This window comes from Panthera tigris, chromosome B2 (genome assembly GCF_018350195.1).
Source record: "Panthera tigris isolate Pti1 chromosome B2, P.tigris_Pti1_mat1.1, whole genome shotgun sequence".
In the NCBI taxonomy this organism is placed as follows: domain Eukaryota; kingdom Metazoa; phylum Chordata; class Mammalia; order Carnivora; family Felidae; genus Panthera; species Panthera tigris.
This window is the reverse complement of record NC_056664.1, coordinates 1,563,574-1,576,126: the sequence shown is the minus strand read 5'-3', so window position 1 is coordinate 1,576,126 and position 12,553 is coordinate 1,563,574. Positions and strand designations below refer to the sequence as shown.

The following is a 12,553-nucleotide window of genomic DNA, read 5'->3' as shown; positions in this document are numbered from 1 at the left end:
TAAGTTTCCCCCAATTTGCCAGATTACCTCAGCCTCCTTAACCTATCACATCCCTCCACGGGTGACCACTGTGCACCCAACCCAACCCAAACATACTCACATCTGTTTCCTTGGGTCATCCTTTCCCTAGGAAGGCTCTCGTGTCACGGTGTCGTGTAAAACTTATGTTAAGTAAATTTGTATGTTTTTCTCCTGTTAATCTGCCTTTGTCTTTTTAATGTTCAGACCCAGCCAGGGACCCTGAGAGGGTTGAGGAAATCTTTTGCGACCCCTACATAACCTTCTAATTTTGCAGGTATTATCGCAATCTAATGTTAAGCACACGGTTCTGTGGTTCAGGTACAAGTTGTATTTTCAAAAGAGACGCTACAGGACACACACATACATGAGTCAGGAAACTGGTTAATTTGGAAAAGATAGCCTGTAACGTTAACCTTAGACCTACATTGGAAAAGTCTGATTAAACACAAATATCCCCTTAAACTCTGGGGCATCCACTCGGTTTCATGTTTAACAATGGGCAAGAGATGATTATGTCCTGGGGCCCCTCCTGGCCATGTCTCTTCCTGTGGGTATTGGGTCCACACTCTATGTATGGGGGCTCCCAGAATTCTCTATCAAAACAGCCCAGACCCTCCCCTCTTCCAGGGCCTGAACAGACGTCACCCACCCACCCCCCTTTCGGAGGCCATCCTTCTGAGGGCAGACCGTGCCATTAGCATGCATGCTTCTAGGCCTAGGAGGTGGCCCTGGACTGGCTCTTTGCCAAGTGGAGTGTTTGAAGCTTGGAAGTGTGTGCTGAGGTGTTCACACGTTGAATGTACAAAGCCCTTCAAAATGTGGGATGGAACCGGGGGTGCTAAGAAAGGGGATGGGGCTGTCTCTTTATTTTCTGATTCCCCTCTTAACTCATCTATCAGTATTAGCCAAGCAGGTGCTTCTTCAAGTCAGTCAGATAAGAAGGATAGAGTTTATTTAACACAAAGAATTTCTGTCTAGATGATAAGTTTACGTGATACTTGAGAAGTTTCTTCAAAGTCAGGAACGACTTTAAAGGTGTAACAGCAGAGAGAGGGGATGGGAGGAGAGGGCGGAAGGAGGAAGGAGGACCGTGACTGGGGGCGGGTGCTGGGAATGCCCAATTTCGTCCGCCCCCTCCACCCCGCCGCCCCAGCAGCTCGGAGAAGGAGGGCATCGAAGGACAGGGTCCAGTGCGCTGCGCCTCCGTGCGTCTTGCTCTCCGACGGTACCGCGAGGTGAAGCCGCTGCAGGTGCGCCTGGTCGTCGCTGCTGCGGTAGTTCTCGGGTGGAGAACCCGCCAGCAGGTGGCTGCGGACTCGGCTACGCCCAGTCCCGGAGCAGAGATGCGCGCGCACCGCAAGCAGAGTGGGGTCGGGTGGTTCTCGTTGTTTTTCATGTGAGTTCGGAGGACTGCAAGAAAACAAAGAGACAAGAGCGAGGCGCAGACACGTTTTAATAAATGGCGAGGCGGCCGGAGGACTGTTGGAGCAAAACCTGCGTCTTTAAAAGTGGAGGTGCCGGGGATTGAACCCGGGGCCTCGTGCATGCTAAGCACGCGCTCTACCACTGAGCTACACCCCCTCGCACACACAGAGGCCCGGAAATATGCCTATGAATGTTCGCTGCGGGTTTCCGTGGCGGCTCACAACCCTTCGCGGTTCCGAGGCGGGTGCGCGGGCCCAGTACCAGACTGCCCCGAGGACGCGCTGGGAGAAGGAGAACCCGGGCCGCACGGCGGTCCCGTGTGGGACCTCACTGCGCGCCCAGGCGGAGGTCTGGGAGGAGCTGTGCGTCCGGAGAGGCGGCCGAGGGCCGAGGGGGAGGAGCAATGAGGGGACCAGGACCCCCAGGACCCGAGGGGCCCGGAGATGCGCCGGGGACGCGGGCAGAGCGGGCGGAGCGCAGCGCCGGGTCGGGCCCGAGCCGCACCGACTGCGAGGAGCGCGGGGCCGGCGCGTCCAGGGGGCTCGGTCTGCAAACCCGGCTCCCTGAATCGGCCCTTGGACCGGCCGTGTGCACGCTCCCGCCGTGTGGGTCCTGGTGCGCCGCCCCGCGGGTGGATTCTTTCCCGCTGGGGACACTCGAGGCACTGCCGACTCGGGGGGCTCTTGACCTTCCCGGTCACGAGCTGCACGAAGGGTTTGGACGGGGGCCCCTACCGCGAAGAGCGCTGCCACTCTTGGTAAGAAAGACGTCTCTGCACAGCCGGGCGAACGTGTTCGCCGAGCGTGCCTGTCCCTACGTTTGGTGAATTTGCTTCCCCTCCAAATCCCCTAAGTCTGCGCTTCCGGAGAACGGCTCCTCCCCCCCCTGCACTTGCTTGCTCGGTCACCACACGTGGGCGTCTTTCCCGAGCGAGGCAGGGAAGCCAACCGTGTGTCTGCGCTGCCGCGATGTGGGTCCTGGGGTGGGGGTGCACCTGCCTCGGCCCGGGCCGCTGGGGCAGCGGGGAATACCGACCCCGGGAGCTCGCGTGGCTCCAGCGTGTTGAGCTGGGGACCTGGGGCAGAGGATGAGGAGAGACAAATGTAGATAAATGCGTATGCTTTACAGGGCTCTCAGGAAACAAAACAAAACAAAACAAAACACGAAGTTTCTGAATGTAAGCATCTAAGCATATTTTATTGCAGGAGCCGAGATTCAGGTTCTATCCGTGGACATGCAAATTATCTTTCTCCTCCAAGCGTAAAGGTATCGAAATCGGGCTTGGCCCTGGAGACTCTACATTTATGGCTGGCCCGGGGTACTCGCACCTGCCGGCTAACAACAAATCCGAACAGCAGAACTGGGGGGACGAGGGAGAGCCACGGTTGCCGTTCAACCCTGCTCTGTCCTGCTGTACAGAAGGAGGTTGTCTGGTGGTTGTTCGGCGGAGCAGTGTTCAAGGCCTAAACCAGCAGAGGCGAGGGATGGGAAGGATGGGACCTTTTGACAAGGAGAGTGAATGGACAGGAATTAGAGTCTTGGTGGGCTTGAGAAGATAGCGTGCACTTAGAAACACACACACATAGCTTGACTGATGTGGGCGTCTTTGTCTTCCTCCAAGCTAGTTGGCTGGGAGCAATAGGATTTCTGCTGTTAAAGGTAGAGGAAGCTCTTATAGCATAAAGCTTATGCTATATGTTTTTAGTTGTCGTAAGTGGGACGGGATTCAGAAGATGGAGTTTGATTTTGGACAATTTTTAGACACATATGGGACAGCCTTGGGTAAATGTCTGATGAAAACTACAATCCGTGTATCTGGAAGTCTGCAGACAGCGCAAATCTAGAGAGTTTGATTTTTGCGTCTGCAGAAGACTGGCCCGTGAGAAATAGACGTGATTTGTGATTTGTCCCTCTTCCAGGGCCGAATCTCAACCAGTCCTACAGGTTCTTTCTCCATACCCTCTCCTGATAAGCAGGCAGACTTGAAAGCCATGTGTGGAAGATGGTAAACCCACACACCAAAAGGATCTGGGTCCCTGACTGCAGGGACACCCTGTGCTGGTCAGGAACCCCCGGTCTCTGCTGTGTGTGAGCAGCAAACACATTTCCTTTCTGCCTAAGTCATTACATATTTGGGATGTTGTTTGGTCTTACAGCAGTTGGCACTCTCTTAACTAATTCGCCTTTAATCTGTAAATTCGTGGTCCCCGTTTCTAGGAACGTATTTTTAAAATATTTCTTTGATAATTTTCTCCCTTTTGTTCTTCCTTCTTCTTTTCTTCTTTTTTCTCACTCCCTTTCTTCTCTTGTTTAGAATTCCTATTAGTTGGCTGTTGAACTACCTGGAATCATCTCTGAATTTCTTCACTTTCCATTTCTGTGTCTTTTTGTTTACTGTAAGAGAAATTTCCTCAGCTTGAGAGAGCCAACCCCACGTAGAAGTTGCTCATGGAAAGGTCCTTGCAAAGGCTGGAAGGAGGAAACTAGGCTGCAATGATCACCCATACCTGTGCCTCCATTACTCCAGCTCCATGTTAAGGGAAGAGAGAAGGGAATTCTTACAAATCCCTGCCAGATAATTAGGTATTTTTCGTTCTTTTTAAAAATTTATTTATTTTTTTTTTTAATTTACATCCAAGTTAGTTAGCGTGTAGTGCAATTCTGATTTCAGGAGTAGAACCCAGTGATTCATCCCCTACATGTAATACCCAGTGCTCATCCCAACAAGTGTCCTCCTTAATGCCCCTTGCCCATTTAGCCCATCCCCCCACAGGTATTTTTATTCCTGATTTTATTTATTTGGACTCTTTTTCTGCATCCCTACAAGTATCAGCAAATACTGAAGGTACTGAGGGGATTCAGGTCATCCTGGCATTCTTCCAAGTAACTTCTCTATTATTTCCTTCTTACATAAACACTTGTTGAAATAGCTTTCCAGGCCCATGTTGGAGCCACTCCTGCTGGTGGGGGGCTGGGGGGAAGGCACATCTGTAAACGTCTGCAAAACATAGGTAACTTCCGTGTTCCTGTGAATGATCTGCTTGACCAGAACCGCAGAGTATCCAGTCTGCCACTCCCCAGCGCCCAGTCAACTGGGCCTTCTCTCTCCAGACAAGGTCCATGCGGCCCCAGCCAATCAGAAATGTTTTGTTTTCTCTTCCTTGTTCTTTATTCTTTATGCTATAAAAGCTTCCTCTACCTTTAACCCCATTTTGCAGTTCTCTGAAAGGAGACTGTCCACTTCATGAAGCACTGAAGTTTGTTTGTATCACCTAACTCGTCTTCTTTAATCATTTTTTAAACACCAGAAAAGCCAGGATGAGCCATGATCTCGAAGCAGCAAGAGTTGGGGGTCTTGGCTGACAGGCTCCTGGGAGCTTCTGGTACCTCAGCCCTAACTCACCAAGGACTTCCCTCTCTTCCCATGCTGCGTGGGAGAGTGGGAAGGGCAGTTCATTGTGAAAAAGCTTCAAGGACTTCCCAATGTGAACAACAATTCAACAAATAAGTCTGCTTGGCCTTGCTAACAATCAGTTGTGAGGCTGAAAACATCCTTTTCCAAATTATATCTTACAAAATAATCCAGCCATGTTAGAGGAAAGGCTGAGTTATCTACTTCCACCTATAGAAAATAATATGACACAATTGTTGTTATATGAAAGGTAATAAAAATAATGCAGCGAAGCAGTGTAGGAGAAACATATTATAGAGGTATATCAGTAAGCTAACTCTGTGATTGTGGAATCCATCAGTTTTTTAAAGTTTGTAATCCGTTTCTATTTATGTTCTTATTCTAAATAAATAGTTACTTTCACCGTTGACTTTGTATTCGTCGTTTTGAATACAAATATTTTTTCTTAAAGGTGATCCCTGATATTATATATAAGCTTTAGGTCTCATGACACATGGATCTGCCCCTGCCAATGAATTTTAAAAATCACACCTGTTTACCTAAAACATTGTGATGTTGAAGCAAAATGTTATGACTGATATAGATACATAAGGAATTGAGACATCGGATGCTGTGATGACCACATGGCTAAGGTGTTGGGCTCGGACCCGGCTGGGGCTTCCCTCTACAAGCTCCAGTCCTGCTCACAACACCTTTGCCTTCTAACCTAGCCTGCTGTTAAGACTTATTTGTGGCCGAGATACACTAATTGTTAGACTGTGTTAGAGAAGACAGTATTAGTACGATTAGGACCACACCACTTCCTGGTGCCCAGTATTGCTTAGCAAGATAAGGTCCTGAGGCCAATTTGAATGTCAGCATCCTGACCTCAGTTGTGACTGTCTTTTCCTGCTAGAGATGGACTTTCTCAAAGCTGAGGTAGTCCAACATGAAACAATTTCTTATTGGACAAATTCTGTAACCCAGAAAGAAAATAAGTTTGAAATTACGTGTTTTCAGGGAAACTGAGCTGATCCTAAATATCCCCAGCTCATTCTGGCAGGAGCCTCAGACAGCTCCAGATCCTGCACAAAACCCCAAACATATTCAGGACATACTAACAGTTTTCAGAAATCCTTGAGGAGCTGGTGAAGGAAAAGCAGTGTGGTCACCTAAAACGAGGGCAGGCTTTGGAACAATGTTATGCACACTTCTAATACCGTTTAAGCTTTTTTGCAGTGTACTAAAAAAAAGTAAGAAAAAAAAATGTAAGGTTTTCAATTCATTTACGGTAGCTCGGGTAACCCTTACTCCAAAACTTTCCAAAGCTGAATGAAAAGGAAATCAAAGACCAATCTCATTCATGTGTATTGTTGCAAAAATTATGAATAAAATACAGGCATGTTAACACAAACACCATGTTGACCCAAACAAATTATTTTTCCAGGAACACAAGAATGATTTATCATCAGGGGAAAAAAAAAAACAATTACTAAGATGAATTAATAGCTTGAAGGAGAAAAAAACGACATGATCTCAATAGGTAACAAAAGGAATTTGGAAAAATTCAAAATCCACATTAGTGCAGCTACTCTGGAAAGCCGTATGGAGGTTCCTCAAAATATTAAAAATAGAACTACCCTGTGATCCAGCAATTCCACTTCTGGGTATGTGTCCAAGAAAGCACAAACACTAATAGAAAAGATATCTGCGCCCCCTATGTTTACTGCAGCAATATTTACAATAATACAAGATATGGAAAAAAACCTATGTGTCCATCAATGGATGAATGGATAAAGAAAATGTGATACACACACACACACACACACACACACACACAGAACACAGTATTGCTCAGCCATAAAGAGAGAATAAAATCCTGCCATTTGTGACAACATGGATGGACCTCGAGGGCATTATGCTAAGTAGAGTAAGTCAGACACAGTGACACAAAGATCTCATTTACATGTAGAATCTAAAACAAAACAAAACAAATGAAAAACCTCATACATGCAGAGAACAGATCAGTAGTTGCCAGAATGGGAGCCAAATGGGTGAAGGGAGAGAAAGATATAAACTTCCAGTTATAAGATCAGTAAGTCCTGGCATGTGATGTGCAGCACGGTGACTAAAAAGGAAAAAAAAAAAAATCAGAAATCTAAAGCTATCCCAGGCAGGTTGGAGAAGATTGCTTCTATGCTTCTACTGTATCCTAAAACTAAACAGGAAATGTTTTCTTAATGGAAACAAGATCATCCATATGCATCCAAAGCCAACATCATATTTAAGGAAAACTGTGGTCGGTCTAGTCTAACCAAGTACAAGAATAATGGAAGGAAGAAGGAAATAAAAAATGCAAAATTGGGGAAGGGATGATGTATGTAATGACGTCTAGATAAAAATCCAGACGAATCCCCTGAAGAGTTTAGACTTCCGAAATGTAATGTTATCTCCTCTGGACGGTGACCACCTGTTTCCAAAGAGTGCTACCTAATTGTCATGCAAAACTTATTTCCAGCTGGGATCTGCAGTCCACCTTCAAATTTGTAAATTTGTTTGCCAGGGGTGGTAAGATTCCTTCCGTCTGTATTCTCACTCTTTGACCTAAAGATTTTTACTAGAATCATGAATTCTAGCACGTCCTTGGTCTTAGAATATTGTGTCAGATGGTTTCGTCTCTGCCATTTGGGCCATAACAGAACTGGCAGGGCTGTAGTCTGTCCCCAACCTGCCCCCTCCCATCACCCCTTCAGAGTAAAGCTCTGACTTGAAACCAGGTTTCTGTTTTGGTGGAAAGCAGCGTTCCCCCGCCTACCTAAGGATTGATGGGTACGTCATGGTCAAAAAAAGCCGGAAATTTGTGCAGCCATGTGACTTATCAAATTGGGATCAGACAGAAAGAAAGATACTATAGATGTAAATACTATTATGTAGGAATGTTTTCCCTTTTTTTTCTCTTTTCGTTCCTCCTTTTCCCCCTCTGTAGAGTGTAAACACTAAGACCCTGCAAATACGTTGATTTCTAATTATGGATGGGGGATGGGAAATTTGTTAATGAGGCAAAAGAGGGGAAAGGAAGAGAGACAGAAGTTAGGGTCCAGTAGATTTAGAGAGAACGTGTGAAGATTTTTTTTCAGGGAGGTTTGTGGCAAATGGGCCCAACTATTACTTCGGTGTATGAAAACAAAGGATGCATTCATTCTTCTCGGTCTATGCGGCCTTCCCCAGGGCTCGGCCAGCTTTCCCTGATCATGACTAGCCCACTCGGAAGCCCATCAACACAAAGATCACCTTACTTGTGGCGCAAAGCGTCCATACGATGTTCTTAGTAACTGAAGCAGTTCAGTTGGCAGAGCACTGGACTGGTTTGGAGTTCTGTGGTTAGATCTTGAGAGTCACGGAAATTATTTTCTTGTGGCCCTGCTCCCAGAGTAACTGACTGAGGGTCCCCAGCCCTTGCAGAAATACATATTTTAGAGTGACAATGCTTGGTGAACAGGAACTATAACTCTTTCACACCATGGGGTTCAGGGCCTTACCCCAAAATGAGGCATCCTGGCATGTTGGGTATCTTCAGCTGAAGGAGTTTGAGAAAATGGCAGAAGCAGGAAGGTCACTCTGACCCCCACCCTCCAAACAGGTAAAGACCCCATCAAGTGAGAGGCGCCTTCTCTGTGCTGAGAGGAGCGCCCTCACCTGAGGAGACAGAGGGACTCAGGAAGGAGCCGAACAAGCGGGCCTGGCTGAGTTTCCCCAACTTGCCACACTGGCCTCCTGCCTTCTGCCTGTCCTACTCCCACCCCACCTCGCCCCCTTTTCGTCGAACCCGGCATAGAAACACTCAGGTTTCGCGGTTTCTTCCTCTCCCTGTGAAGGCTCCCGGGTGACCCCAAACTGACACGAAAGACATGTGTGTCCCTCCTGTCCACCTACTGGTCCGTTCCGTGTCCAGACTGAGGCCCGAAGGGGGTCACGTTTTCGTCCCCTCACCCCCTTCCTGAAATGAACGGGGTGTGGTGTCTGAGTTTCTACAGCGCTGTGTCCTAGTGACAGCGAGGGGCCCGAGCCCCCTCGGGCCATCCGCCCCCCACCCCAACTCCGCCCCGCCGCGCACCTGCCGTGGGTCGCGTCCCCAGGTCCGGCCCCCACAGTGGGCGCGCCGAAGATGGTGACTGAAGGCCTGGGCGACCAGGGGCACCGCGCCCACCTGCAGGGGAGACGCGGCGGAGAAACCGGAGACCCGGGAGACGCCGGCGGGAGACCCTCCCCCCTCCCTTCCCTCCCGGTGACCGCGAGCTTCCTCCCGAGCCCTGACCGTGGATGAGGCCGCAGACGGAGCGGGGACATCGCGCGTCCAGGACCAGCCACACGCGCAAGTCCCCGAGGCCCGCTCCTTTCTCCGGAGCGCGCGGAAACCCAGCGGCCGGCCTTCCTGGGGGCCCCCAGGCCGCGCCCCCGGCGGGTCCCGGCAGGTGACGGCCGCACCCGTCTGCGCCATCAAGCCGCCCGCATCCCCGCGGTCCCCGCGGTCAGGTGTGCGCCCTGCGGTCGTACGCTCCCCCCCCCCCCCCCCGCAGCATCCTCAGAGCTCGCGTCCGCAAGGACCCCTCCCCACCACGCCACTTACTCTTTGTGTCGAACGTGGCGGGGGCGACCTGTCAGCTGGCCGCGTGGCCTAATGGATAAGGCGTCTGATTCCGGATCAGAAGATTGAGGGTTCGAGTCCCTTCGTGGTCGCTGTTTTCCTCCGCGGGTGATGCTTCAAGCCCGGCGGGCAGACTTTTCCTCCTCATTTAACCGGCGGGTGTCCGCGGGGTGACAGGGACAGTGTCCTCTGGAGTGACAGTTGCAGATGTTTGCTGGGTGACAGGTGCCTCAGAAAGAACCGGGCGGAGGTAGCAGGTGCGTCCTCGGAGCTTTCTTTCCAGTAGACCCGACACGTGGCATCAGGTAAACAGAAACTACTTGCAAGCCCTGGGAAGGGATGAGCGTCAGGCTGAGATCGAGAGTAGGGACGGGGCTTCCTCAGGCGGGATGTGCCTGGAGGGACCTGGTCTTCCCCAAGCTGACATCACTGAACATTTTTGTTGGGGGAGGAGGAGGAGGGGTTCACTAAAATATCAATGAAAAGGGGTAAGGTTGAGTTGCATTTCTGGGAACAAGATCTCTGACTAGGGTTCCCTATGACCGTGGCTCGAAACATGGTTTGAAATCGGGGTTCTCCAGATTGTCATTAGCTGCCAGGCACATAACTCCACCATCTCCCAAACAATGATCTCAGAGAGAAGCCACCAAAGGCTTTTATCCGAGACCCAACTGTCCTCCAGATCAACTCCTGTTAGTGTAGCCGACATGGCTTCAGTTTCAACAGGTGAACAAATGCCGTAAATGGGTCCGAACAGCCCGGAGTTTCCTCAAAACACTTAAAAACAGAAGCATTAAAAATATGATCCAGCAATTCCAGTCCTGGGTATATATCCAGGAGAAGTGAACACAGGGTGTCAAAGAGATGTTTGCACTATTCACAACAGCCAGGAGGTGAAAGAAACCCAAGTGTCCTTGGAAGGATAAATGAATAAACAAAATGTGATACTTACAGTGGAGTATCACCTAGTCTTAGGAAGGGAATCCTGTCACAGGCTAGACATACATCAACCTTGAGGTTGCTTTGTTAAGCGAAATAAGCTAGTCACCAAAAAAGACAAATGTGGTATCATTCCACTTACATAAAGTATTTAAAATAGTCAAATTCAGGGGACACCTGGGCGGCTCAGTCGATTGAGCGTCTGACTCTTGATTTTGGCTCAGGTCATGAGATTGGTGAGTTTGAGCCCCAGGTTGGGCTCAGTGATGACAGCATGGAGCCTGCTTGGGATTCTCGCTCTCTGCCTCTTTATTTGTCTGCCCCTCCTATGCTCTCTCTGTCTCTCTCAAAATAAATAAATAAACGTAAAAAAATAAATAAGATAGTCAAATTCATAGAAACAGAAAATAGAGGGGCGCCTGGGTGGCTCAGTCGGTTAAGTGTCCGACTTCAGCTCAGGTCATGATCTCATAGTCCGTGAGTTCGAGCCCCGCGTCGGGCTCTGTGCTGACAGCTCAGAGCCTGGAGCCTGCTTCGGATTCTGTGTCTCCCCCTCTCTCTGACTCTCCCCCGTTCATGCTCTGTCTCTCTCTGTCTCAAAAATAAACAAACATTAAAAAAAAATTAAAAAACAAAAAAAGAAACAGAAAATAGAATGGCAGTTACCATTCTGTGGGGGAAAGAGGAGTTGTTTAATGGTTGTAGAGTTTCAATTTTGCAAGATAGAAAGAGTTCTGGTGATCTGTTCCACAACAATATGGGTATACTTAACTCTACTGAACAGCAGTAACGGTTAAGATGGTAAATTTTATGGGCTTTAAATTCACAATTGAAAAAATAATGGGTGCCTGGGTGGCTCAGTAGGTTAAGTGTGGGACTTCGGCTCACGGTTCATGAGTTTGAGCCCTGCGTTGGGCTATGTGCTGAGAGCTCAGAGCCCGGGGCCTGCTTTGGATTTTGTGTCTCCCTCTCTCTCTGCTCCTCCCCACTCGCATTCTCTCTCTCAAAAATAAATAAACATTAAAATATATACATATGTAAATATTCATCCTAAAAAAATCATTTGGCCATAAACCTAGAGGTTTGATCCTGGACTCTCAGTTCTTTTTTTTTTTTTTTTTAATGTTTATTTTTGAGAGAGAGGCGGGGTGGGGGGTGAAGCACAAGCGGGGAGGGGCAGAGCAGGGGAGGCGCAAACCGTGAGATCATGACCTGAGCCGAAGTCGGACACTCAACCAACTGAGCCACCTAGGTGCCCCTAGACTCTCAGTTCTTTTTTAATTAACATTTTTATTTTAATTGCAGCATAGTTAACATGTAGTGTTACGTTAGTTTCAGGTCTACAGCTTAGTGATTCAACAATTCTATATATTACTCAGTGCTCATCATAAGTGTACTCTTGATCGCCATCACCCATGTCCCCTCTGGTAACCATCAGTTTGTTCTCTATATTAAGAGTCTGTTTCTTGGTTTCTCTCTCTCTCTCCCTCTTTTTTGCCTTTGTTCATTTGTTTTATTTCTTAAATTCCACATATGAGTAAAATCATATGCTATTTTTCACTTAGTGTAATACATTGTAGCTCCATCCAGGTCCTTGCAAATGGCAAGATTTCATTGTTTTTGATGGCTGAGTAATATTCCATTGTACATACATATGACATATCCTCTATCCATTCATCTATCGGTAGACACTTGGGCTGCTTCCATACTTTGGCTATAATAATGCTGCAACAAATATAGGGGTGCAAATATCCCTTTGATTTAGGGGTTTTGTATTGTTTTGGTAGATACCCGGTAGTGTGATTACTGGATCCTAGGGTAGTTCTATTTCTAACTTTTTGAGGAACCTCCATACAGTTTTCCAGAGTGGCTGCACCAGCTTTCATTCCCACCAACAATGCAAAAGAGATCCTGTTTCTCCACATGCTCACCAACATCTGTTGTTGCCTGAGTTGTTAATGTTAGCCATTCTGATAGGTATAAGGTGGTATTTCATTGTGGCTTTGATTTGTATTTCCCTGATGATGAGTGGTGTTGAGCATCTTTTCATGTGTCTGTTAGCCTTCTGGATGTCTCTGGAGAAGTGTCTGTTCATGTCTTCTGCCCATTTCTTACTTGGATTATTTGGTTTT

The 12,553-nt window shown here is 48.1% G+C and overlaps 2 non-coding genes across 2 annotated transcripts; one reads left to right on the top strand and one right to left on the bottom strand.

Annotated features, from left to right (window-relative positions):
- Nucleotides 1-1,530: 1,530 nt before the first annotated feature.
- On the bottom strand, nucleotides 1,531-1,602 carry TRNAA-AGC. Its single transcript has one exon. It is a non-coding gene; the product is annotated as a tRNA-Ala (tRNA).
- A 7,899-nt stretch (nucleotides 1,603-9,501) lies between these two features.
- On the top strand, nucleotides 9,502-9,574 carry TRNAR-CCG. The gene has a single exon. It is a non-coding gene; the product is annotated as a tRNA-Arg (tRNA).
- The last annotated feature ends 2,979 nt before the right edge of the window (nucleotides 9,575-12,553 follow it).